Genomic DNA, 27,792 nt, shown 5'->3' on the forward strand with positions numbered 1-27,792 from the left:
CTCCACCATACACCATAAAGAACAATGACTAGTGCTTTGGCAAAACGATCTGACAAATAATTACCTGTGTAGATTCACAAGTGAGAGGAGTCAGCGCCGCATGCATTCAGGCTTCAAAAAAAAAAGTGTGAGGCAGACCAAGACCTCCCACTCCCCCAAGTTAAGTGTGGGTGTAAATGGGACAAGAGTAGGTTCAAAACTGGGCACACTGCTCCAACAAGGTACTTAAAAATTCATTTTCATTTTACTTGTTTGGTAATGATCCCCTGGTTAGGGCTCAACCAACTCTCTGTCTGCAGATCTGGTTCTTATTAACCAGAATAGAAACCCTGCCAAGAGACAAATCAAATCATGGCTCTTTGTTCTAGGAGATGCTAGAAACAAACTTATCCTTTATCAGCATTACTAAACCCCACCATGCACAATCTTCTCTATCCCTTAAACAGAAGTATAGAGGAAAATCTATATGGGAATATACAATAGGTTTTTGTCTCACTCATTGTTCATTCCCTCATTTGTCCCTTCAACAGTTTAATCGATGTTTATGAATGGCAGACATATTTATCACTTGCCACTGTGTGAAGAGCATTATATTAATTTTTTTCAAGACAGGGTCTTACTTTATACCTGAAGCTGGGCTGCAATCTAGGTCAGCCCTAAACTGATGGCAATCCTCCTACCTCAGCCTCTCCAGTGCTGGGATGAGAGGTGTGGGATACCATGCTTGGTTCCAGTGTTTCTTATATGCTTCTTGATACCCGGTTATCACCTTCATTCTTGAAATGAGTCCTAGGGAGACCAATTCTATCAGTCACCTATTGCTTCAATTGCCACGTCTCACTGCAGCATACAGATTGATTAGCCTCCTTACACGGAGATTGAATATTGACTTTATAGACAGCACTAAAAATGTTTGTGAGACAGTCCAGTGGGTTGCCATGATGTTATTCATGTTATACTTATCTAGACATTCTAAAGATAATTTTCAAACTAGTTTAGTTAAAAAGATTTCTTCGAGGAAGAGGGGAGCTAGCTGGTCAACCCATCTTTTTGTTCCACCCTCCCTTTCTCTTCCTTCCTTTCCCCTTCCTCCTCCCCTCCCTCCTTCCTTCCTTCCTTTTGTGAGACATTTTCTCACTATCTTGCTCAGGCTTGCTTCAGACTTCCTATCCTTCTGCCTCACCCTCTCAAGTATAGGAGACACTAGGAGGAATGCACTACCATGCTCATCTTAGAACGTTTTGAGTTAAAGTAAAATGACAGCCCATAGTGTTTTAGCAAAATGACATACGAGAACAAGGATAGTAAGAATGAAACAAATTATATTCCATGGGCCACAGAATAAAGTTCAGAAACCTGAATGAATCAAAACTACCTGAGGGAATTAATCTGGCAGATATGTATATGAACTTGTTATTTATGAAATAGCAGAACAAACTAATGGCTGAGTATCACAATCAGTTCTCTTTGAGTTGACATAGTGCCATTTGGTACCATAATAGCAGGCCCTCCAGGGAGGAATCTTCCAGTTTAGTTCAAGCTTGATTTCTTTGTGTTACATCTTACCTTGCTTTGTTTTTTAGTTGCAGTTAATTTAGTCTTTATTCATTGTAGAGAAATCACATTTACCAGGCATATTAAAGAAGGGTGGCTAGAAGGCAGTTAGGTTATAAATATTAGCTAAATCTTGAGTAATAGCTACCTGTTATCAAAATTGAATAACCATGACTCACCTTGTTTTTTTGAGGTAGACTCTCTTTACTGGATCTGAAGCTCATCATTAGATTAGGCAGCCAGTGAGCCCGTGGGATCCACCTGTGTCCCCTAAGCCAGTGCTCAGGCTGCAGGCATATGCTTCCATGTCTGAAATTTCTAGTTGTTGGGTATCAATACTTAGGTTGGGAACCAGACCACGCAAAAGAAACACAGAGATAGCACATATCCTGTACAAACCATGAAACATGGGAACATTTCTAAGAGGGTTCCCAAGCCAAGGTGGGGCTTAGGACAGGACAGGGAAAGTATGGTATTCAGCCATATTATTCTGAGGATTCTTTTGGATGAAACTGAAAGTGGCCAGATGTTAACTTAAGAAAGTCCAAGAGCCAGATACAGAGGCAGGACTAGCAGGAAAAAAAATGAGTCTTCTGACGTCCCCAGGCCCATTTGTTGCTGCATTGTAGGGAACCCCACAGATCTACCAAGGGGCTGGGGAACCTGAAGAACTGCTTGAGTTTAGAGTCCAAATCAACTCTGTCCATTTCCACCCTTTATTCTCCTGTCAGACTACAGGTGTTTGGTAAAGGACACTTATACCCACCTTGTGGAACTTGTGCACTTTCTTTTCTTGGTACTAAGATGTACAGGTAGAAACTTTGGCCCTTGCTGTCAGGATACCTAAGTCTTGGTAGAAAGATATGTCAGAGGGTAGTTAAGCCATGATTTAGGGGTTTCATCTTTGAAGAGATCTGATGGCTACTTTGACCCACCTAAGTAGACAAGAGATGTTTGACAGTGTTACTTTAGAACAGGAGCTAATCAGGAGTAGGAGAATTCCAGGGCAATGGGAAGGGATAACCTCTGGACATGTGGGATCTGCAGGACTTGGTTAATAAATTAGCTTGTTAGGACCAAACAGTTCCTTTAGGGCAACACTACCTAAACTTTTAGGGCAGAACAAAAGAAGACTGCCCAACTTGTCTATAATAGCTCTTGTTTTTCCAGTGCTAAAAGAGTTCATTGATAACAAAGCATTAGAAAGGAACAATGGAAGTATTAAGGTAGCAACAATGCTGCAATTAAAAGAAATGATTAACAGGGGTAAAACCTAAGAAGAATTCTACAATTATGCAAATGAACAGCAAGCTAGCAGCAAGTGAAAGCCCCAGGGCTGATGAAGCTCTAGAGAGAAACCATTATCCTGAAGTCCTAGGGATTTCTGCTGCTCAGTGGTGAATGTGGCACCCTGGCCACAGGCTTTGTGGCAGGCCAACTTCAATATACTATTATTGTACATACTAAACTAGGATCTCTGAGAAATGCAAAACATTTCTGTGGCCTGTCATTTTAAAGTTGATACACACATTTATGGAATATGATATGGTAATTCAGTACTTATAAGCAATCAAATCAGGGTGACTAGCATGTCTGCTTAAACATTTGTACTTTTTATCCTGGGGAGTTTCACATTCTTAGTTCTTTATAACATATGCAATAGACTGTTTCAAGGCATTGTTATTCAACTATGTTGTAGCATGCCAGAACCCAGTACTCTCAACCTGACTGAGCTGTGGAATCTATTGTCCAACTTTTCTCTAGTCTACCTTCCTTCTACCCTTCCTAATCTCTAGCAACCACTCTTCTATAATCAACTTAAACGAAGCCGATATTTTTAGCTTCCACGTATGGGAAGGAACCATGCAGCCTTGCTTTTAAAACACAGCATACCACCTTAACGGTACCTTTGCACTTGGTACTATCTGTTCCGGCGAGAAGGCGCGTGGGGGATTTCACAGTCTGAGAATGAGTGTGTGTGAGTGAGGCGGTACCCACATTCTCAACTTCAGTCATTGCAGTTTCTTTTTCCTAGAAAACAAAGGGGTTTGATGTTGCATTTCATAAACTAACTGATGTTCGGGCTAGTGATGCAGCACAAGAGACGAGTTGTTTTCTTTCTTTTTTTTCTTTTTTTAAAAAGAGGAAAGATGCTCTTTAGATTTGGTTTGGTTTCATTTTTAATTATTCTAGGGAAAACATTGACGAATGGTCAGAGCTCCTATCCTGATCTTTTCATCAAGGCACCTTTCCTGATAATATGGTTCAGCTGTGAATGTAGCTGTGGGGGGAAGGGGGGCAAAAAAGAAAACTCTGGAGTTAGAGGATATAGAAAAGTAAAAGTACCGTTGCTACAAATAAAATGCAGATTTCAAAGACAGAAAAAGCCACAACCCAACTAAAATTTAAAGGCTTGAAAATTGGCATCACAAACAAGCTCTCTCCTGACTTATACTGTGGCAGTCTGAATGCCCCCGAACACTGTGCCAAAGAGTTTAGAAAACAAATGTACAATAAAAGTAAATAATGCACTCAAAACCGCAAACTTCAGGTAACTATTTTGAATTGCAAATGGCAAAAATTTAAGGTTGAACGATCTGATAAAATAACCATTTGGAAACTGAAAATAAAAATAAAAATAAAAATAAAACACAGCATAAAGGTCTCCCAGCTCTAGCCATCTTGCTTCAAATCACAAAGATTTTCACCTGTTTTTAATGCACAAATATTATTCTATTGTGCATATACGTCCCTCTTTCTTTCTTTCTTTCTTTCTTTCTTTCTTTCTTTCTTTCTTCCTTCCTCACTACATACATAATTTCATTTTTAAAATGCAAACTAGGGGCTGGAGAGCTGTCTCAGTTGGTTCAGTTCCCAGCACCTATATGGCTGCTCACAACAGTCTGTAACTCCAGTTCGAAAGGCAGCCCTCTTCTTTTGGCATGCATATGGTGAACATATGTACACGAAGGCAAAACAGTCATAAAGTAAAAATAAATCTTTTTAAAAATACAAACTTTTCATCTAGAGTCCCAATAGCAGGTCCCTGCATCTATCCCAATTTCCTGGTAAGTGAAGACTTCCGTGGGACATCCCTTTTGGACTAGTGTTCAATTATAAGTGAGTATATACCATGTGAGTCTTTCTGAGTCTGGGTTACCTCACTCAGTATGATCATTTCTAGTTCCATCCATTTGCCTGCAATTTATTTCAGGTTTTCCTTGTTTTATTTATTTATTTATTTATTTATTTATTTATTTATTTATATTAATTTATTCATATTACAACTCAGTTGTTATCCCATCACTTGTATCCTCCCGTTTCTCCCTCCCTCATGCTTTCACCCTATTCCCCTCCCCTGGGTGTATGACTGAGGGGAACCTCTTCCCCCACTATATGGTCATAGGCTATCAAGTCTCATCTTGGTAGCCTGCTTATTCTTTCTCTGAGTGCCATCAGGCCTCCCCACCAAGGGGAGGTGGTCAATATGGGGCACCAGAGTTCGTGTCAGAGTCAGTCCCGCTCTCCACATAACTGTGGAGAATGTCCTGTCCATTGGCTAGATCAGAGTAGGGGTTCGATGTTTACTCCTTGTGTTGTCCTTGGTTAGTGAAATAATTTGAGCAGATACCTTGGGCCCTGATCCTCCCATCATGATGTTCTTCTTGTAGGTTTCTAGGACTCTCTGGATCTTTCTTTTCCCCATTCTCCCATGCTTCTCTCACTTAAAGTCCCAATAGGATGTCTTCCCCTCTGATCCACTTTCCTGATAAGTGAAGACTTTCATGGGACATGCCTTTTGGGCTAGTGCCCAATTATAAGTGAGTATATATCATGTGAGTCTTTCTGCTTCTGGTTTAACTCACTCAGTATGATCATTTTTAGTTCCATCCATTTGTCCACAAATTTTGGGATTTCCTCATTTTTAATAGCTGAGTAGTATTCCATAGTGTAAATGAACCACAGTTTCTTTATCCATTCTTCGACTGAGAGACATTTAGGTTGTTTCCAGGTTCTGGCTATTATGAATAAGGCTTCTATGAACATGGTTGAGCATATGTCCTTATTGTGTGGTGGAGCATCTTCTGGGTATATTCCAAGGAGTGGAATAGCTGTTTCTTGAGGAAGCCCTATTCCTAGTTTTCCGAGAAAGCACCAAATTGATTTCCACAGCGGTTGTACAAGTTTGCCCTCCCACCAGCGATGAAGGAGTGTTCCTCTTTCTCCACATCCTTGCCAGCATGTGCTGTCACTTGAGGTTTTGATGTTAGCCATTCTGATGGGTGTAAGATGGAATCTCAGAGTCATTTTGATTTGCATTTCTCTGATGACTAAAGACGTTGAGCATGTCTTTAAGTGTTTCTCAGCCATTCGATATTCCTCTATTGAGAATTCTCTGTTTAATTCTGAGCTCCATTTCTTTTATTTATTTATTTATTCAGATTATATCTGAATTGTTATTCCCTTTCTTTTCTCCTCCCATTCCTCCCATCCTCCCTCTTTTACTCTATTCCCCTCCACTAGGTCTGTGACAGAAGGGGACCTCCTCCCTGACCATATGGTCACAGCCTAGCAAGTCTCGTCTTCTGAGCCCCAGTTCTTTCTTTTTTTTAACCATAAAATGATAATTTTATTGAAAAATAATACCAACTATATAACAAATATATTAATTTATATTAATTTATCATTTTGTAACAAGATTTTGTTAATATATATCACTGACTTTACTAAATTCTTTTTTAAAAATTTATTTTATTAATTCATTCAGATTATATCTCAATTGTTATCCCCTCACTTTTATCTTTCCATTCTTCCATCCCTCTTTCACCCTTTTCCCCTCCCCTAGGTCTGTGACAGAAGGGAACCTTTTTTCCCACCAAAAAGTCACAGCCTATCAAGTGTCATCCTGGTAGCCTGCTTATCCTTTTTCTGAGTGCCACCAGGCCTCCCCACCAAGAAGAAGTGATCAATTATGGGGCACCAGAATTCATGTCAGAGTCAGTCCGCGCTCTCCACACAACTGTGGAGAAAGTCCTGTCCATTGACTAGATCTGAGTAGGGGTTCAATATTTACTGGATGTATTGTCCTTGGTTGGTGCAGTAGGTTGAGAAAACCCCCCTGCTGAGCCCCATTTCTCAATTGGGTTATTTGATTTGGTGGCGTTTAATTTCTTGAGTTCTTTATATAGTTTGTATATTAGACCTTTGTCAGATGTAGGGTTGGTGAAGATCTTTTCCCAGTCTGTAGGCTGTTGCTTTGTTCTGCTGACAGTGTCTCCTGCCTTACAGAAGCTTCTCAGCCTCATGAGGTCCCATTTATTAGTTGTTGACCTTAAGGTGAGAGAAGTACAGGAGAATGGGGAAATACAAGGATCCAGAGAGTCCTAGAAACATACAAAAAGAACATCATGATGGGCAGATCTGGACCCAGGGAGGTCTGCTCAAATATATTTACTATACAAATGTATACCAAAATATATGAAAACAAAGAAAATTTAATTTGCAGCAACTTATTTACTTTAGTTTTAAAAGAACACTTATGTCCAAACAAGATATACTTGCCAACTAGTCATCCAAAGAGATGTCATCTCCCCAAAAGGAGAACATAAGGTGCTCATTACTCTTAAATGTTAAATAGTATGCATCACTGCCACTCTTGTTTATTCAAGTGCTAATTTTGAGAGTGCTGACAGGAGGGCAAACTGATGTACCCACATACTTGGTAAGAAGTACACTTTGCACCTAACAACAGATCCCAGAATATATGAAGCAAAAGCTCACAGGATTGAACTAAGAAATAGACATTTAATAATAATAATAATTGAGGACTTAAACTTTCCGTATACAGTAATAGATGGGTATGTTTGTTCATGCCTATAATCCGAACATTAAAGAGGATGATGTAGGGAGATTGCTATGAATTTGAGGGCAGAATGGACTACATAGTGAGCTCCAGACCAGCCTTGGCTACAGAGTGAAATGCTGCCTCCACCATTCCCCACACTTTTAGTAAAAGAGTAGCAAGAAATAGAAGATCTGAATAACAATGGAAACCAAGTAGGGCCTTACAGGCATGTATAGACCACTCTACCGAACAAGTCGAGAGTACACAGCTGACGTTAGTACACAAGGAACATTGTCTACAATGTACTCTATGTTGAACATAAAACATGTCTTAACAAATGCATAAGGATGAAAGTCATGCATAACAGACCAAATTATTTAAAGTTATGATTTAATAACAGAGGAAAGTTTAGAAATTCTCAAACTTGTGAACTCCAACAACACATTCCAAAATAACTAACAACTCACAAAAGTGTAATAAGAGAAATTAGAAAGCATTTTCAGAATAATGAGGAAAAACCTGCAGCTTACTGAAATGTATGGAATGCAATGAAATCAGAGCTTATAGAGAATTCTTCCATGTAGACATTTATGGCTAAAAAAGATCTCACATCATTAGCCAAATTAATAATAGCTCTGTATTTGAGAAATGTGATTAATATTAAATTACTTTGTGAATGGAAACATCCTTATCAAATGACGAATAATAAATTTAAAATCTATTTATATAGGCTCTAAAACAAAGCCTGATGGTTCATGCCTGTAATATCAGCACTTGGGAGGCTGTGAGGCAGGAGGATTGTTGTGATCTCCAAGTCATCTGGGGCTAAAGGGGTTAAAGAGTGTGATTTTGTCTTAAAACCCAGAACAAGCAACAATAACAACAACAACAACAACAACAACAACAACAACAAAAGAACCCTACCAAAATAATAATAATAATAATAATAATAATAATAATAATAATAATAATAATAATAATAATAATAATAATAACAGCATCTGGGAAATTAAAAGTAATTTTCCTTCTTGATATAATACTTTGATCTCTTTATTTTTATTCTCTATATGTAGATATGGGGCACAGTGCAGCTAAATTGCTAACAATATGGAGATTTGGGGTCATAAAGGCATGGTTTAGTTCCTTTTACGTTTGCAACTTTGGGTTCAGTGTTTCCATTTTGTTAATTCATAATAGACAAAAAACCCCAGCATTTCCTGTATGTGGTAGCTTTGAAGGCTAGGGATATGCTTCTAGAAAAGTATATGTAAGCACAATGCCTGGGCTAGGCAATGACTCATGCAATGAGAATGGTTCTTTTAGCCTCTTGTCCTGACATACCATCATTCATAGCATTTCTACAGTTTTGAATCTTACTTTTTCCACCATACAGTTTATCAGTTTATCACAAGAGTGATTGTTTTCATGTTGCTTTTCAGCCTCCAGGACTAACATGATTTATATTTCATAATCTGACTTATCATGATTTCAGAACCTATTCCCTCTTCAGAAGACAGAGGACTGATTTATTGATTTATATAGAACTGTATGTAAGAAGTAAAACAAAACCAAAAAGCCTCTACTAATGTCTTCTCTGTAGTTTTCTGGGCATTTGTTTTGTCCTAAATTTTGATGTGTTCCCTGCTTTGACCCAATTACATAAATTCTATTCTCTTTCTTTAAAAGAAATGGTCAGAGATAGTTTTTAAACTTTCTAGTGAAGCTGCCTTTCTTTTTATTTGTAGCCCTCATTTTTCTACTCTTCACTTTGCTGGGAGGAGGACAGTTTCTTTAGTGTTTCTAAACTACATCAAGGTTCCGATAATTTGTTTTGTTGTCTTGAAAAGTTTTTGTGCTAAGACCTGTTTACAACCTGCATAGAAACAGTTGGCTCAGGACCCAACTCTGCAGGTCTATATACACTGGCCTGTAACTTTTTCTAGGCCAAAGTGCTTTGCTTTCAATATTGTGGACTACTTTACTTAGTGTTTCACAACATAGGATATAGATGTGTGTGTGTGTGTGTGTGTGTGTGTGTGTGTGTGTGTGTGTGTGTGTGTGTGTGTGAGCATTTTGTCCCTCAGAGACATTTAGCAATGTCTAGAACAGTGGTGTGCAGGCTAGGGGAGAAGACATGGATATTTTTAAACAGCCTATAATGTCCAGAACAGTCCCCTACCACAAAGAATTAATTATCTAGCCCCAGATGTCAGTAGTGCTAGCAAAGAAAAACCCCAAATTTCTGCTTGAGAGATTAATGTTATATCCAGCCAACTTTCTTTTCCAAGTAGTCTATTTAATGCACTTTATAGAAATTAAGATGCCAATAAAAAGATCATAGGAGTGAACTATGTTAGGTAATTCATACATTTATTTTATTTTATTTTTATCATAATTAGGTTTGTGGAAATAAGGCATTCAGATACAATATTTTTATCAGCTATTAATATATGTATGCTATATACATACATATGTACTTGGTTTATACTATTATCTCAGCAGTTCTGCAAAGTTTTAAAATCAGTGTTAAATATTAGTAGCAAATATCAGTAACCAATAGCACCAGTATAATTTCCTCACCACCATTAGCAGTCCCATTTATTATATGCTTGCGAATGGCTGATGCAGCATCCTCTGTCTCACATACGTATCTCACTTACCTCTTCTGCTGACCATAAGGAATGGCATATTCATTTATGTCAGAGTCAATGCTGAGATAGTTATTCAATTACACTAGAGTTACCCAGCTTGTAAGTCACTCCCAGCATCTGCAGCATTCTCTCCACCTAGCCCTTTGAATCACTGTCACCCACTCCATTCTTTAAAAAAAATGTCCTTTTAGTCAACCATAGTCCCTTTGAATATTTTTTTTGTGTCATCTCTGAGTGAAACAAGCAAAGGCTACAAGACTGCAGAAACTGCTCCCTCCCACCAAGAGGGGCACTGAGCCACAACTCTCACATGCTGGCTTATTTGTTTCTTTGCTTGTATGTTCACCCATTCATTCAATCAGTCAGCATTTAGTAACTGTAAAGGATCCCCCAGGTTCAGGGCCAGTCAGATACTTGGGATTAGAGCATGCAGTCCAGTTCCTAGTTTAATAGGTGAAATGTTGTATGAATATACAGAAATTTGCTTTTCCTTAAAGGTCTCAGGGAAAAGGAATGGTTAATGCCTGTAAAATGTGAGCGAAAGCATGAAAGACAGAGAGAGGAGACTGAAAGGGAAAGGAAAGAAAGGGAAAGGAGTGCATGGGGAAGGAGAGGAGACAGTAGAAGAAGATTTTGACCCCAGGGACTTGGTGTGGCCCTGGCCAGGGTCGACACAGCTGCTGTGGAGGAAAGCCAGGCCTCTGCAGAGCCCTCCTTAGCTCCTAGGATGAGCAAGGGCTTGTCAGGCGGGGCTGTGTTGTGCACAAGTAAAGCTGTCTTCCAGCCATGAAGCCCTGCCTCTCATCCCCTCTCACGCTGTGTGCAGCCCACGCAGAAAACTAGGAAAGTGAATTCCGGGCTGTCTAATCAGACTTGGCTGCTTCGTGACAAAGCTGCTCGTTTCAACTCCCCACACATGCTGTGGCATTTGAGAAGGAATCACGAGGAGCAAATCAAGACTCGCAGAAAATCAAGACTTGCAGACTTACTTGTGCTCCCTTGCCAGTGTCCTCTGCCTGTGAACTCATCAATCCACATGCTCTGGTTTATATCTTTATGCAGATGGTGAGGTGGTAGCTGGTTTAATCCCAGGCAGGGATGGTCAATTGGCTTCCCACTGAGTGAATTTTCTATTAAGCAGTCGACAAATTAGAGTCTCTTTTCATCCAGGCAGGTGGCACCAAGGCAGCTCACAATTCTTCTTGACTGCTGGAAAACAGCAAAGAGCAAGCATGCCCTAGTGCCAGCAAGTCATTGGCGGCCTTCTGTTGGAGGGCCAGGGATAACTTCCTTGCTTTCATGGAAGACCTGCCCTTGATGCAGTGGGGGGGGGGGGCATCTGAATTCTTGGCAAGCCTCTTACTATCTAGATCTTGCCTGACTCTCAAATTGTACAAAACTTGCCTGGCCTTTAGTTCCAGAGATTATTCCTAAAAACTTGTCTGGCATGTTTACTAAATGCCCAGTGTTCAAACATTCTTTTGCTCAGACTCCATTTTCGTTTCATAATCATTTTGTCCATGGGCTGAGTAGAATTTACCCTGTTGGATACCCTGATTTACCTTCTCCATTCAAAATGCACTATGAACCACACTTGACCAGGAAAGAAATTCAACTATGTGTGCGTCTACTGTGTCAGACACGACTACTCTAGAAGTAGAAGTCAAGAAATCGGAATCATTGGGTGCAGATATGAGAATGGACATTTGCTCAGAGGGGAAATGAAGAAACAAGGTTTTTGAGTCTGAATCAGTAAAGAGTGTTTGGGGTGATTAGAGCAGTCAGTTGCCATTGCCCAAGATGGATGGACAGACTTGCCACCACAGATTTTCCCTTTCGATGGAAGTCACTAGATGTTCTGGAAAGCGTGAGGCACACTTGTACTCCATTTCCACTTATGCTGTATCGTGATTCCATGGCTACTCTGAACCAAATCGACAAACAGGAATACAAACCGTGGAGCCGTATTGACAGCGAGGTGTTTCAGACGGGCCACCGGAGACAAACAAGCATTGAGAAAACGGTCATTCCTTTCACTGTCCATGTACTCCGCCCCTGGTTTCTAAAGCTGGGAATTGTTTGGCTTTTAAATAAATTGCCCTCTAAAGAGTAGCTTAGTCTATTTCTGTAGTGATCTGGAAGAAAGTGTGCTGAAAATGAAAAGGCACTAATTATCTGTGACTAATCTGAGCTCACCCAGAGGTTCCCCCAGCCTCCCTAGGGACTTGCTTCTCAGACACCTCCTACTTGGCTTTGCCATAGCCTCTGTTGTCCATGAGATGATTTTCCAGCCTGCAAGTGTTCTCTTTCTCCTGGAGGAGGCATTGTGGCTCCAGTTTTCAAAACCTGCTCAGTGGCAGTTTTCCAAAATCCTTTTCTCCAGATGGCATTACCAGCATTTCACTAGAGCACTTTCATTTTATATTGGAAACTTCAAGGGATTTTTCTCTTCTTCTCCCAGTTTTCAATTTTTGGATTTTTTCCCCCAAAAGAGAATCGGTGTTAGGAACATCTAGGGGTTGAGCTGCTGTCTCTTTGATGTAAAAGAAAAGTTGAGGAGTGTGATATACCACTTTCTGAGTATTTTTTGATAGACCTGGTAAGGTAGACAGAGGCATCTCACATATTTCAGTAATCTTTCATGCAACAACTTTGTAGTATTGAAGTCTGGTCCAGGAAATGAAATGAGAGTCATGTCAGTCTGAACATCCAGACAGACCCTGGTTTGTTTTCTCTGTTACATCCTGCCCTAACCTAACACCCAATTAGTGTTCTACCGGGGGTTGGGGTTTCCCCTCTCTCTGTGAATTAATTTGGCAATTAAGTGATGTCTCCATTGCAATAAAAGGGAAACAGGCAAGCAGTCACTAATAAATACAGGTGCTAAATAATATGGGAACCTACAGACTTTGTGAAATTGCTGCTTAAGGACATATCATAAGCAAGCGATTTAAAAAAGAGAGTCGTTAAGGGTTTTATAGAAAAATGTAAATCACATCTTTTAACTAGGATCTAGCAGTAGAAATCACATTAGCAATTTTGATTTTGAGAATTCAAAAGTATTTCCATGTTCACTCTGTTTCAAGCCTCTCATCGGTGCTGTAAGATCAGTCAGACAGGAACTGGATTTGCAATTCAGTTCTATGTGACTTCCAGCTTCACAGGGTGGAAGATTGTGGGATGTGTTGTCATTTCCCACGAGAGAAAGAGAAAATTTAAGCCTGGTTATGAAGTACATCTATTTAAGTTCATATCAATAGGGGTAATAATTCTTTGTCACCAATATGTTCTGTCATGAAAAAGAAATGTACAATATCAATTTCTACCCATATTTAGTGTTTTCTTGCATCCTGTGTCTAGCGCTGGTGACTAGACCTAGGACTTTGCAAATGTCCCCATCACTGAGCAACACACATTGACGCCAAGTTAAAAATAACTATAATTTTGCCAGTGAGATGACTCAGTGAATAAAGACACTTACCACCAAGCCTGACAACTTGAGTTCAGTCCCCAGGACTTATATGGTAGAAGAAAAGAACCAATCCCCTAAAGTTGCCTTCTAACTGCCTTATGTGAACTGTGGTGTGTTTGTTCACACACACACATACATACAAATAAATGTAAAATATGAAAAAAACATACTTTAGCACAGTGTTTATTCACATGCAAGCACCAAAGCAATACAGACACACACACACACACACACACGCAGACACAGAACATCTAGAATTACGGAAATTAGGCTGAATGTCTTAATATTAGAAGTACTAGGTAGAAAACAACAGCTCTGGGGGAAACTTTACTTCAAAATGCCCTAAATCGGCATTCAATAAGAGAACAATTCTGGAAAGCTTTCCATCATCATCATCAGACAAGAAAGGTGTCTTAGATTCCCTGCAGCATCATATACAATGCTCGCTTCTTATTACCTGTCAGGAGGCAGAGAGCCTGGAAGTCATGTTGTGCCAAATCCAATTCAATAAGGAGCCAATTATAGGGCTGCTTCCACTGCCAGGAGCCCACCACTCCACCAACTCATCAGGTTCCTAGCCCCTGGTGGGTAGGAAGAGGAGCTCATGGCCCAAATGAGTCCAGATGGCTGATAATTCTTTAGACCAATAGGGATGGTAAATGCAACTATATCACAGCTCTTCTGGAACCCCCTAAACACATCCTTCCCCTGTGATCCTTTCATAGCTTAGTCCATGCTGGGTTTTCTCTCCGGGGTGGTATGCTTTCTCACTAGGTGATCAGATTCTGAAATATCAAGAGGTAGTCACCTCTTGCACTACAGGTCAACTTTGCATAATCTGCTGCCGTTCTGCAGTCCTTATTATGGTCTGAACTAGGGCCATAGAGCCTGTAGCCAAGCCTCACTACTGACAGCCTTACTGAGCACGTAGGAGGTGAAATGCCAAGAAACTTGAGTTAGGTAAAATACAAAGCTGTCTCCATTAAAAATCAAAACAGCTCTGGGAATTTTGGCAGACACTTCCAACCTGCCGAGATCATTGCAGGTTTAGATTCTAGAATCCAATAGTGTAGTTATTCTTCCTGGCTGACTTTGCATGGATGGCCTGCCAATTCAAGAAGCAAGCCTTTTTCCTATTTTTAACTGAGATCTGGAGGAGAACGGGGACCATGGCAGCACCAAGGACAGCATTCTTGGCAGGGGGATTGGAGTATGAGGAAAACTCTTAGATGAGAATGATGGGTTTTCAATCAAAACTATATTTGGTAAGTTAGCATACAAAATCATGGGTTTCATTGTGACATCTTTATACATATGCAATACTATACTTAGCTTACAATTTCTCCTTACTCCCTTCTCACATATGCCCTCTCTGCACAAATTTCCTTCCTTCTCCCAAACAGTCCTTCAAACTTTAATGGTAAAATTATCTGGAAGGATTGCTGAGTCTCAGACTTCTGGGATAAAACCTTAGTGTTCCTGCTGCAATAGTTCTGGAAGGGCTCCCAGAATGTGTATTTGTGACAAGTTTCCATGGTGGTCACTGTTGCTGCTGCTGGTAGCTTGAGGATTACATTTGGAGAGAGCCACTGACATACAACAAGCCTATTCCTCCACCCACCCCAGTTTTATAGCCAATATTCAAATGAGTAGTAAGAAACTTGGCCAGACTTCCTTACTGAAATTCAGATAAACTACAAATCAGTAAAACAGTAAAACAGTAATCACAAATTCTCATTATAGTGTTTGTGATGATCAGGCTCTGTTCTAAGCACACATGAGACTCAAATAAAAAAATGCATGTAAAGATGCTGTTGTATAAGTGAGAAAACAAAGGGACAGAGCAGATACATGATTTGCCTCAATGTGGCACTAGACAGTAGGCATCTAGGATTAAAGCTTTGCAGTACTCAATCATATCCTAAGCAGGCTTTCCGTGTGGCAGATAAGACAAGTCCCATGTGGTTTAATAGGCTTTGGATATCACAAGAGACAGCCCTCATATAATCAGTAAGGACTTCTGCCAATGTTATGGATCTATCTACTTGCCACTTAGACTCATAGATACAATCTTAATTTCTACAAATGTTTATTAAGTGATGACAGTGTTATATAGATCAGAGGTTGGCAAATCAGGGTTCAGTATGCCACTACCTTTTCTTTCTAAAATTCTGAGCAATGTTCTAGATCTATATGCATTTGTAAGAAATAATATAGAAAAATCTCTGGATGACACAATTAAAAAGATGAGAAATCATTTTTGCAACCTCTATGAAAATATGTCTTAAATATGTGTGCTGTTTGCACAGGTGTGTGCAAGTACTTCTGGAGGTCAGAGGTCAGATTGGCTGCCTTCCTTGATCCCTCTCCTTGATCCTTTGATACAGGTTTCTCATTCAACCTGGAGCTCATTCATGCCACTAGACTGGCTAGATAATGAGCTCAAAGGGTCTACCCATCTCTGCTTCCTCCTGTTTCCAGTGCCAGGGTTACAGCTATGCCAGTCTTTTATGTGGGTACTGGGTATCTCCGGCCCTCAGGCATGTGCAACAGAAACTTTACTGACTAAATCATTCCCCAGTGCTATATGAAAACATTTCTAATGAAGGTTTTGTCAAGTTCTAGGTATGCAATAATACAAAGGCGCTCAGTTTGATAATCTTCATTCAAACATGCTTTTATGGATGTCAAAGTTGTGGAAGTAATAGAGAAAGGAGGCTCTAACTTTGAACACTTTTAATGTCCAAGAGTAGACAGAACCAAAGGTTCACAGCTACTTGGATGAGTGACAGACAGCTTTATTAGCTTATTTAAAAATATTATGACATAAGAACGGAAGTTGATTTTTGTACAATTGAGTTGTTCAGGCTTGGGCTCTGGGAAGAACCACTTATTTTTATTCTAATTATCTTTACATTAGAGCAAAATGCTAGATCCATTTGGAGCCTTGGTCTGTGTTACTGACTGTACATTAGAGTCTTGGAGACCTGCCTGGTTACCAACCACCTCTTTGTGTGTGTGGGGGGGGGGGCGGGGGAGCGGTGGCGGTAGGTGGATCAAAAGCTGATTCTGATGCTTGTCTGGGAAAAACTGAGTTAGAGGATGTTTATCACATCCTCTCTTCACAATCCGACTAAAGTTGTTCTGAATTTGGAAAGTGCTTCTTTGGCTGACTATCAAGGCTGTTGGGATGAAAGTCTCCAGATGTGAAAAACAACCACACTTTCCTGGCATAGATGCATACTTATGTATATAGTGACTCACTGGTGAGCCATGGCTTATTCTCAGGATAAGGCATGGAGAAAGATATTAAACCATCCAGAGTGGCGTAGGGATCCAAACAATAGGTGGATTGTGCTTAAAAGGGAGCTGAAGTAATCCCAGTTCTCACAGGCATGCTGTGCTTCCTCACCACTGTGTTGCATGTCTCTCCAGTGGTGCTTGCAGAGCCACAGCCTCACAGGTGAAAGGACCACCAGTGTCACTTCTTCCAATCAAAACCCAAGACCCACACCTACGCCTAGGTCCTCTCTATACTCTCTGCTTTCCAGATTATGTCCCTTTCCATGGAGAATCACTTGGGTTTAACTACAAACCTGGCACCTTTCAAGCCTTATCCAAACCCATTTCCTTCTAACAAAGTACTTATCTCATTGGAATATATTTTTCCTGGTTTTTCAAGGCAAGGTTTCTCTGTGTAGCCCTTGCTGTCTTAGAACTCACTCTGTAGACCAGGCTAGTCTTGAACTCACAGAGATTCTCTTGGCTCTGCCTCCCAAGTGTTGGAGTTAAAGGCATGCAGCACTACCACCCAGTTCTGGGTCTCCCTCCTTCCCTCCCTCGCCTCCCTCCCTCTCTCTCTCCCTTCCTCTGTTCCTTCCTTCCTTCCTTCCTTCCTAATTTCTTCCTTTTAGAGAATATTTTCCCTTTTAAAGTTATTATTATTTTTACATTCTGACAGCAGTTTCCTCTCCCCACTTCCCTTCTCCTGATCCCATCCACTCTTCCTCTGTTTCTCTTCAGAAAAGGGCAGCTCCCTTCCCCAATCAATCAGCCATGACATATCAAGTTGCAGTAAGACTAAGTACCTTCCCTGTGTTAAAGCTGGAGGAGGCAACCCAGTAAGAGAAAAAAGGTCCCCAAAGCAGTAAAGAGTCAGAAATAGTCCCATTCCCACTGGACTGAGTCCCACATAACCCCAAGCTAAATAAACAGCATGTAAGCAGAGGGCCTAGCCCTATGTGGGCTCCATGATTGCCACTTCAGTCTTCGCGAGCCCCTATAAGCACTGGTTAGTTGATTCGCACAAGACTAAATTGTTATCTGTTTTGGAAATGCTGATTCTATAAACTTTGACTCTTCTTTTACTATACTTTCAAAAAATGCCCAAAGCCATTATCATTCTATCCTAAAACTAAGATTATGCTTCTGGCCATCAGATGCGACATCGACTTTTCATGATTCTTATCAATAATACTTATCCAATGATAGAAAATATAACTGGACTTAGCTAAGGCTAAGTGGATGGGGATGATAGGAGCAGGAGTGGGGAGGGACTGACTGAGAGGAGAGAAGGGAGGGGAAATTCTATTAGCTATTTATTACTGTGGAACTACTTACCACAAAGTTTAGAAACTTTCAAAAACAATACGTATGAAAGTCATTCAGAAGGGCCTGAGGTAAGTGATTCCCACAGAGTGTAGTCAAGATATTAGCTGGAACAATGTCTTGGCAAGACTGCAAGGTCCAGTCCCTGGGTGCTCACTCACATTGTTGGGTAGCTGTTGATGACTATTATCAGTAGGTTGTGGTCTCTTCCCTGGGGGCCTCACCCATTGGGCTGCTTTACTATCATGACAACTGGCTTGCCACAGAACATGCGATCCAAGCAAGAGAAATCTTTTGTGATCTAGTGATGCAAGTCACACTCTGTCACTTTTGTAATGTACTTTTGGGGATTATTTGGGGGATTTTTTTTCGAGAGAAGGGGGAGGGACAAAACATTTCTAGAGAAGTTTCCCCAAAGCCATTATAGATATTTGCTATATCTTATATATACAGTAACATATTTGCTGTGCTTTTATCCCTATAATTCCTTACCATCACTACAACTTCACCAAGAACTACTTGTCCTCTTCTTCCTTCTTCCTACTTTTTCTCCATCCTCCTCTTCCCTCTTCCTCCTTCTTTTTCTCCCCTTTGCCCTCGTCCCTTATCCTTCCTTCTCCTTTTCCAATTGCTCTCCTTCCTTTTCCTCATCCTTGCTTTCCTCGACCCCTCTTCTTCCTTCTCCCCTTCTCTTCTTCTCCTTCTTCCTCCTCTCTCCTCCTGACTCCTTTTTCTTCTTCCTCCTCCCCTTCCCCCTCCTCCTACACCTCTTTCTCCTTTTGAGATAGGGTGCTACTCTATAGTCCTGAGCTTTGTGTTGAAATTTGCTATGTAGACCAGGTCGGCCTCAAACTATGATGGCCACTCTACCTCCAAAGTCCCAGGATTATAAACATGTGCCACTATGTCTAGTTTACTATTTCGTGTACGTACTTGAAACACTAAATTCTGGTTATCTTTGTGAAGATGGGAAAGATTATTTTTAAGCCTGAAGCCACTTTCCTGATGCTCCCTGCAGACAAAAACCACTATAAACTCTATCTAAACAAATGCAGGCTCTGAGCACTAGGGGATATGACTCTTCATGATTTGAATTTTTAGGGAGCAGGTACTCAGAGGGGGAGTCAACAGGAACTCAAATTTTTTACATGTGAGAGAGATTTTAACTTTTCTTCATCCTTTTAAACTTGTTCCCTTTGCAGTCTTTCCCCTCTGTTTTGATTTCTGAGGGCAAAAACAGTAAAACCAAAATGACAGTCTAGCTCTAAGAACTCTCTGCAAGAAGCAGAGCAGTTTTTCCTGTAAAACGTATTTCGGAAAACATAAAAACACATTTACACCCACATATATACAGGTTTTAAGCACAAACTCAAAGCTGTGATAAATATTATCAGTTCTCTCCAAGATCCTATTTGAGACATATATCTTCTAAGAGAGGAAACAAGAAAGAAACCCTTTCTATATTCTATCCTTTTTAAGTCAGTTCAAAACTGACAAGGACTGTCATCCTTGATCAACTTATCTAGTCAGGAGACATGACACCTTCCTCACTGCCTGACCTATTTTATCTAATGGGGCTGCCTCCTTTACCCTCTTGACAAGCTACCTTTCCTCTCAGGTTCCATTTATAGCAGGGTTTTATTAATGGTTAAATCATTAGGAATGGATTTGTCTCTTGCACAAGGCTTATTTCCCCTGTTCAAAATTAAGCCACAGGACCCAAGAGTCTGTCCATTTCTATGTTATTTAAAGTCAAATCTACCCCAGCCTACAAAATACTTTGAAGTGACAGGTGAGTGCTCAGTATTAATTCTAACTGTGTTCTCAAGAATCAGGTCAATTAGGAGCTGTCTTATATTTACTACTTCGAGTAATATTTCCATGACCCATGAGAATTTTCTTCAGCCTTCCATGGAATTAGGAGATCTGGAATAGAAATGCTTTTCCCTGAGAAATCCAGTTTTCTACTGTGTTCTTTGTTGTTGTTGTTGTTGTTGTTTTTCGAGACAGGATTTCTCTGTGTAGCCTTGGCTGTCCTGGACTCCCTTTGTAGACCAGGCTGGCCTTGAACTCACAGAGATCCACCTGCCTCTGCCTCCTGAGTGCTGGCATTAAAGGCATGGGCCACCATGCCTGGCCCCTCTACTGAGTTCTTATGCCCTTCTTTTTTCCTGTAACTGTCTTAGCCAACTCATTTCTTTTTTAAAATATAATTTTACTTTATTTGTCACTACTACTACTATTATTGTTGTTGTTGTTGTGGTGGTGGTGGTGCTGGTGTGTGTGTGTGTGTGTGTGTGTGTGTGTGTGTGTGTGTGTGTGTGTGTAGGAGAGTACACATGTATGTGTAGGCACATTCCATGGCATCCGTGTGGAGATCAAAGGACAACTTTCAGTTATCTGTTCTGTCCTTCCAGCATGTGTGTTCTGGGAGATTGAACTCAGGTCAACAGGTGTGCATAACAGCTGAGCCATCTTGATGGCTGTCAAGTCCTCAGCAAACTCCTTCCAATTTTCCTCTCAGTACATTTAGATCTCTTGCAACCATCAACACCATTAAGAGCTTGAAGCTAAGATGACACAGACTAAAAATCTTGCTTGGAACACTGAGGAAGAAGGATGTGTTTGATTTATAAGCTTTATGTGGATCCTTGAGAATAGTTCGCGCTATGTGGGAGGCAGTCTGCTAACTGCCTTAATGTCTTATCCTCACAGTCATCATATGAGAATGACACTATGATCTTTCTATCAATTAAAAAAAAACCACACTGGGGCTCTCATTGTGAAGTAACTTGTCCATGGTGCACAGGTAGAAAGCAGGAGAGCTGGGGTATGAAGGCTGGGTTTGGTTTCCACAAAAGGCACACAGAAAACATGTCCAAATCTATAGTCAGCAGTTTGCTTGGTAACCAGCTTGGAGATAGGTTGAGGTAAGGGTGTTAAAGCAGTTTTTCTGATGCATTGATTGCAAGCATTCATCAAAGCGTTATTTCAGAGTCTTAAAGGGGCTTCAGAAATTCTGTTAAAATCTTGGAATAAGAAAAAAATGGGGCTAGCAAACATTGTGAGCCCAGGAACAAGTGGTCATTAAACTCTGTTACAAGGCAAATTTAGCAAAGCAGGTAAATCTAATTTCCCAGAAGGGACTCTTAATCTCATTAAGTTTATCAGAAAATCTCTCAGGTTTTATTGGCAGTGCTTCCCAGAAGAAACCCTTTATTACACCAGAGACCAAACGCTCTGTTCTGGCTCAAATTTGGAAGCGTTTTCTTTCACCAGAAACAGATCTCTCTAGACCTGGGTTTTTCTTCCTCCTTACTGTTGAGTTTGAGGCCAAAGAACTCTGCTGTGGTGATTGCTCAAGGAAGCCTGCTTATATCATTGGCTCCCCTTCTTCCTGGTTGTAATAACTAAATATGCCTTCATATGTCAGCATGGTGAGCTGGCAAGCCCTGGTCAGAATCACCTCTGTAGACTCTTTGTTGTCCATGTATGACCCATGGAACAACAGCACCCCCCTAAGGAAGGTGAAGGACATAAAGAAGTTTGAGCTCCATCCCCAGACCTCACAGAGTCAGAACCTGCAGTTTAATAAGATCCCTGGGGCATCTAGAAATTTATATGTGAGGAGCCCTTCTAGACCTGTGCTTGTCAACCTCGGCTTCACATCAGAATATGTAGGAAACTGTAAAAACTACTGATTGCACCCCTAGAGAGTCTGGTGTAATTGCTCAGGAGCAATCTGGGCTTTGAGGTTACAAACAAATCTCCAGGTGATTCTAGTGTACAGTCAACTTTGAGATCCTGTTTTGAGTTTAAAAATATGCCTACAACTTAGGAATGATTTACAATAGCCTCTAAATGAGCCCTTTAAAATCTGATGATTTTCCTTTCCATGAACATCTTTTTCTGACCCTTGAACTTTAAAGATTATGTAGGAGAGTCAATCAGTTTTAAGGTGCTCTCTAGAACAATACAGGGTTTGGCCATGCACTCATGCATGCATTTTTTTTACATATTTTCCATTAATTACATGTCAAGTCATAGGCTATCCATTTGGCTTTTTCTAGAACCTATGATTGCCACAGAGTATTATTTGGCAGCTGTAGGAAGGAGGATTCTGTGTGTCTCTGATATAAACACCATTGTGTCTAGCTCTAGGAAGTTAAGGCATATATAGTATAGAAGGCTTTTTTCATCTTTGGATAAATCTTTGTTGAGACAGCAGTGCCTTAAACGTATCATTTTTGTCCACCACTAGAGGTTATTGAGCTCTTCTTTGTTAGAGAAGATTTTACCACATACTTTAGCAAAATGCTTCTAATATTTGACTTAGAATTTTGTTTCACTGACTTTATGAATATTTATTTTGGATAAAAAATTGACTCCTGGGACTGGGGTTTCCCAGATAACCTTATAATTGGTACATGCCTTCCTCTTTGACTGTGAACCTGTGGTGTCCCTTACATGCTACTGTTGTAGCTTGCACTACTGTCCTCATGGTGTGATCATGATGACTACATAGGATAATGTGTGTGAATGTGCCTTGTAAACTCTAGAAGGCTCCACAAATGCCAGAACCTTGTCTTATTTCTACGAACTCCCAATGAACATTAAAGCTCGAACCACTATGCTCTGAGTGTACAATTGGCCATTGAAAATGAAACCAGAGCCCAAGGCACTGCCTGTCTCTGAATGTGACTACTCTCGAGTGTCATTGTGTTTATGGCTCTATGATTTAGCACCACATAGGAGGGAGTAATTGCTGTACCACCTGCAGAGTATGTGGTTAAAGGAGCAAATGCAGACAAGTGTTGAGTGGACTCCTTTTCCCGTATGATGTATGTTGGATCACAGTGACTATGAGTAAGTCAGCTATAAATGGGTCGTGATGAGGCGTAAACACCACATGATGCTCAGCCTGGACATAGAGTGACACACAGGAGATGTTTGGTAGATATCTTGTACCAGGCAAAATGTGCCATGCTCAAAGGGAAGCTGGAGGTTGGGCTTCTTTCTTGCTTTTAACTTTCAGGAAGAAAAAAACCTGTTGGGTAATCTTTAAGTGACTTTTCAGCAGGGCGCTTTACTTTCCCTTCATGAGGCTAGGACACAGCAGAATCACTGACAACTGTAGTCTAGGCGGCAAAGCATCCTGGTCCTGGCAATTGCCCAACATACTTGCATTCCACCACCCTGACAAACAAGTGTGCTTTACAGCATGAGCATTTTTAGCTCTAGATATCTTCCCATTGATTCCATTTCTAAATTAGAGCCCTGACTCAGAGAAGAGAGTCCTGGTCCCTGGATTCCTGACTTTTTGTATTCTGGTATCTGTCAGGTTTTCCCAGCACACAGTGAGTCCCATGACTCTACTCCTTTGGGAACTTTGTAAACCATGGATGATTATGTTTGACCTTATCTACTAGCAGAGTTCTGTGCCTGGGCTCACAGGACCTCTTAAATTCTATGGGAAAGGGGACTCTGTACACTACAAAGTGATCTATAAGAAAAATGCAGTATTTCCACTGTCTTGTTGTTACTTCCTGCCTGGTTCCTACAGGGACAACCAGGTTCAATATGTAGACAGAGGGGAGTAACTGGAGTGTCTAGCACATAATAGGTAATAAAAAATGGTGCTATTACCATCAGTTCTGTGTCTATTTTCATGCGAATTATAGGCTTTTTGCACAGACCCAACACCCCCCTCTTTAACCAAGGTTTTGCTGACTGATTTGGTTCTTAGGCACAGTGGGTAAGGGAAAGGAGACTCGTTCCCTTAAGGCTAGTGCTGCCTAAATAATATTTCTCATTAAAGCCACAATTCCAGTTAGCTGAGAAGATGCCTAGTGATCAGAGTCCACATCAAGCCTGTCATATAAATGGTACCATTTCTGTGTTGCAGGCAGTGCTTTACTGTCTGGACATTTCTCCAAGAGAAATTACACTTCATAGAATATGCTTCAGTGACATTTTGCTATGGATCATCACCCCTTTTATGCTGTTCAGAGAAGTCCAAGAAATGGTTTAGCTTCAAGGTCAGCTTGTCATGGACCTCTCACTTAGCTAGAAAGGCTGGCCATATGTCACCCAGCACAGTGCTCACTGCAATAAATTGAATATAGCATGCTCTGGTCAAGATGGGACTCTGTTTGGGGTCTAGAGAAGAAGTGACAGTACAGTGGGGACATCAAATCATCAGTCCTGGTTTGTTGACTCTATGACCCCTTGCTCATTCCTGCTGCCTCACATCTAGAATGTGATGTTATCTGTAACTCAGTTCTCATTTCTCCAGTGGTTCAACTCATCAGTCCTGAGGTTCCTGTGTTGGGTACAGTTGTTAGACAATCAGATGTAAATGGAAATGCACAGGGTATGTGCATACTCTTGAGAAAGTCATAGCCTATGGCAGGAGAGTTATAGTGGGGAATGCAAAGGGAAGGAGATGATGAACATAAGCAGACTTACACCATTCAGTGGGTCACATGGAGAAGCATGGAGAGGTGGGGTATCAGTCTAAAGTTTTAAGCAAAGGGCAGGAAGTTTGATGACCTCACCATGTTGGAAAAGTAGTACACATATAGTGCCATGAACTCAGAGGGTAGTAGTATGAAAAAGAATGGTTAGAGAGTATGGTGCCCCAATGTGAGTTTGTGAGGTGACTGGTCAGTGAACTACATGCCATCTAGAAATCCAGGGCAGTGAAAAAAAGTGGCATCTTAATTCCCCTGGGTGACTTTTGAAAGTTGCAAGAAAAAAAAATCCCTTAAATATCTAACAGTGAAATAGATAAAACAAACAAACAAAACAAAACATCTACTGTGAATATGCAAATGAATGCAATTCAGCCTTAGAATTTCTGTACTATAGGACATGGATGAACCAGGCTGCATTATGTAAAATGAAACATACCATTCACAGAAAGACATACAATATATGGTTTCAGTTATATGGCATACCTAACTAGTTGAACAATAAAAGCAAAGACTCATGCTAGGGGCTGGCAGGAGGAAGAAACAAGTGATTATACATTAATGGATATACAATTTCAGTTAAGCTAGATGAATTATCTTTAGCGATCTATTATACATTTCACCCAAACCAAACATATTTTATGCTTAAACGTTTGTTGAAAGTAGAGCTCATGTTGTGTTTTTACTGCAATTAAAAAAAAATCAAATTCTACAGAAATTCAAGAGGCCATTTTGCTTTACCACCGTTAATGGCTTCTAGCTTTCCCCTCTAGTTCAAAGCCATCCAGCTCATTCTTGTTAGATTGCAAAGAGCCCCAGAGTCAGGACACTTAAGGTAAAACTCGAGTTTTTTCCACTTAGAAGTTGGGAGGCTTTGAGCAATTGACTTTGCTCTCTGAGATCTAGCTCAGCAAGGAGAACAGTTCAGCCCACATACATGACCATGTATAAATGTCAGGGCCATGGAGGGCTCTGTGAGCTCCATAGCTGCATGCTGGGAAGCAAAGCTTTCTAACTGATGTCAGCCACACTCTTCTCCTCAGGGCTCACAGGCCATACCAGGGTGCCATGATTCCCACCTGCTATAAGAGAGAGGGAGGAATAGAGAACTTGCCTCACCAACTTTTGAAGTTGAAAAGAAAACAAGAGCTGTGGAGATAACCAAGCTGTAGTTTTTGCCCCAGCAGACACTTCACCCTTGCCTGCAGAATTAAAAAAAAAAAAACCCAGCCACTGGTAATATAAAGGCATCTATTCTACTTAGAAACAATTTGTCCCATTCACATAAGTAAAACACACAATGTCATCACTAAAGACTAATATGATAAGTACAAGTCAAATCAGTTGTGAGATCCTGTTTTTACTTACAAATGCATAGAGAAAGGGGTGAATTTTTTTTAGAGTCATGAATGTAAATTTTTACCAGGTTAGGTTTTGCTAAGTCATAGACCTAAAGGCAGCATAACCTCTTTAATTCTTTACAAGGACACCTTCCTAATTGAGTCTGCAATTACTTGAATCACTAGACCCAAAGTTGATGGTTATACTTTGCCCTTTTCCACAGTTCATATTGCATACTTAGAATTGAGAGATGCAGTTGTAAGTAAAAATGGGGTATTACATCTCATTGACTTGTACTTATCCTAGTAGTATCCTAGTCGTATTTAAGCTGTCCTTAATAACATCTCATGAAAACTAAAACAAATAATAAACGTAGAGGACACTGCACTAAATGAACTAAGATAGATACAGAAAGAAGGATACTATAAAATCTCACGTGTATGTGAAATCTAAATATTGAGTTTGCAGGACGGTGGTTTCTATGGGCTGAAGGAATGAGAAAATGTTGAGAAGGCACAAAATGTCAACTACATGGCAGGAATGTTGTCTAGGATGGTGACTACTGTTAATAATGTATTACATATTTGAAAATTGTCTTAAAAAAGATAGATTGTCACTGTTCTAACCACAAAAATGTGTGAGTTGTTATAGATGCTAATTAGCTTGATTTAATCACTTCATGATGTATGCATATATCAAAATATCACATTTCATGGTAAATACATAGTTTCTGTTTGTTAGTCATATCTTAATAAAATTAAGGAGAGAAAAAACTAATGATATGTTTGCTTTTCTTTTACAGGTTGATGTGAAGCCCTAAAGGGACAAAGAATGGGTTAAAATAAACATAACTCCAAAAAAATTTTATATATTTGTATGATGATTATGAACCTCCTGAATGCCCAAGACTATAGGAAAAATATCCTGTTTGTACATTTATATTTCTTCCTTTAGTTGGTTGCATTTCTCACTTTAGCTACATTTTTGGCACCTTGCAGAGAAAATCAGCCCATGAATTTACCACCTGGGGAGTGTGGTTTTGAGGAGAGATGTGATTTTATGGAGGGAGGATATGGCAATGTGCATGCAGTGATTTTGATGTTAAGTTCTTTAAGTTACTTCCCAGAGTCTTTTGGTCAATATTTGAGATGTCTTTTAGTTCTTCACCTTTTAAATTATCTCAATTAACTTTTTATGGAGTTCAAATAAATATTTGAGTAAATATAAAATATGTATCTAGACTAAATTAATTTTCATACTTTCAGATAGCTACATGTTCCCTAAAGTAGAGAGAAAATATGATGTATGAGGCAGTCAAATCCCATATTGCCTAAGTGGGGACTTCTGAATTATGAGGTACCATGGGAAACACTATGGCTGGCTGATCATTGCAAATGAGCTTAAATACTGCATGAGTCATTTTGTATGGCTGTTACTTCCCATCTGAGGATGACCTGAGTACATTTTAATTTCATGAAGGCTCAGAAATCTCATATTCCAGACAGAACAGAGTTCATTTTAAGACCCAGTAAAGTAAAGCTGAGTGACAGGAACAGAAGAGAGGAGCTGATCACATGACAGCTGTGCAAAGGAGGCCAAAATGTATGTTTTGCCATGATGGAGATTCACCTGCACTGCAGTACAGGCCTATAATACCAACATTTGTGAGCTAAGGCAGGAGGAACACTAGGTTAAAGCCAGCCTGGGCTACATCTCAAGGCGGCCCTGTCCCAGAAAGGGGGTGTCAATTTAATTAAGGCTTATTCCTACCATAACCACAAAAGAAACATGTGAACGACCTCACAGCGAAGGACCAGATTATCAAACACCAGACTACGTGAAAATCAA

The 27,792-nt window shown here is 40.2% G+C and overlaps 1 protein-coding gene across 4 annotated transcripts in view; it reads left to right on the forward strand.

Moving 5' to 3' along the window:
- The window catches only part of SMPX (small muscle protein X-linked), a 57,563-nt gene extending 30,388 nt beyond the window's left edge, over nucleotides 1-27,175 (forward strand). For all 4 annotated transcript variants that reach the window (XM_084791144.1, XM_084791146.1, XM_084791145.1 and 1 more), the window contains exon 5: nucleotides 26,747-27,175. The gene's annotated coding sequence lies outside the window, so the exon portion shown is untranslated. The remainder of the gene's footprint in view (nucleotides 1-26,746) is intronic.
- Nucleotides 27,176-27,792: the final 617 nt, after the last annotated feature.

This window comes from Acomys minous (assembly GCF_964271855.1).
Source record: "Acomys minous genome assembly, chromosome: 7".
In the NCBI taxonomy this organism is placed as follows: Eukaryota; Metazoa; Chordata; class Mammalia; order Rodentia; family Muridae; genus Acomys; species Acomys minous.